The 1199-nt window shown below is 53.0% G+C and overlaps 1 pseudogene across 1 annotated transcript in view; it reads right to left on the bottom strand.

Moving 5' to 3' along the window:
* Positions 1–216: 216 nt before the first annotated feature.
* LOC311121212 (dorsal-ventral patterning tolloid-like protein 1) overlaps positions 217–1199 on the bottom strand; it is a 19280-nt pseudogene continuing 18297 nt past the window's right edge. Inside the window, exons 6-7 of the transcript in view lie at positions 987–1167; positions 217–330 (exon numbers count right to left, since the gene is read on the bottom strand). The product of the transcript in view is annotated as a dorsal-ventral patterning tolloid-like protein 1 (transcript). The remainder of the gene's footprint in view (positions 331–986; positions 1168–1199) is intronic.

The raw sequence follows: 1199 nt of genomic DNA on the forward strand, positions 1-1199 counted from the left end.
GGTGGGAACATTTGTTGTTCTGACAGGGAACCTCCATTCCCTGGGGAAGAGAATGGATGTGACACCATCCCACACCCCTCATCCATTCCCCTCTTCCGGGCACATGTTAGACCTGAACCAACCAATCAGAGAGGGGCCTGATTGTGATGTCATGTTAGACCTGAGCCAATCAGAGGAAGGCCTGATTGTGATGTCATGACCAGGTCACGGGGTTACCTCTGACCCTGCCTGAGGTCGCCAGCAGGTTGTCATGGTTACGGGGTCGCGGTCGCTTGGCGTCGCGACACGACTCAAACACAAACACGCGCTCATGAAACGGGGCAGCTCTGTCTGAGGGGGAGAACAGGACACACAGACAGCAGTGGGTAGGGAAACACACACACACACACACACACACACACACACACACACACACACACACACACACACACACACACACACACACACACACACACACACACACACACACACACACACACACACACACACACACACACACACACACACACACACACACAGAGAACTCACCCCACATCCCACACACAGAGACAGCAGTGGGTAGGGAAACACACACACACACACACACACACACACACACACACAGAGAACTCACCCCACATCCCACACACAGAGACAGCGGTGGGTAGGGAAACACACACACACACACACACACACACACACACACACACACACACACACACACAGATACACACACACACATCACACACACACACACACACACACACACACACACACACACACACACACACACACACACACACACATCACACACACACAGAGAGAACCCACCCCACATCCCACACACAGAGACAGCAGTGGGTAGGGAAACACACACACACACACACGCACGCACACACACACACACACACACACACACACACACACACACACACACACACACACACACACAGAACCCTCCCCACATCCCACAGACAGAAACAGTGGTTCCTCCAGCGAGGTCTCACCAGAGAAGAAGTGTGCCTTGAAGCCCTTCTTGGAGACGGTGTTGTCAGACTTGAACTCTATCCTCATGTTGTTGTACTGGGACGTGATGACCTCGGGAACCTCCGAGCCGCAGTATTTACCGTGCAGCTTGCTGTCTGATGACAGGCCGCTACGCACCTCCACAAAGTCATACTTACACACCTGAAACCATACAGTCATTTACACACTGACCA

The sequence above is a fragment of the Coregonus lavaretus genome, assembly GCF_964263955.1.
Source record: "Coregonus lavaretus genome assembly, contig: HAP1_SCAFFOLD_6338, whole genome shotgun sequence".
NCBI lineage: Eukaryota > Metazoa > Chordata > Actinopteri > Salmoniformes > Salmonidae > Coregonus > Coregonus lavaretus.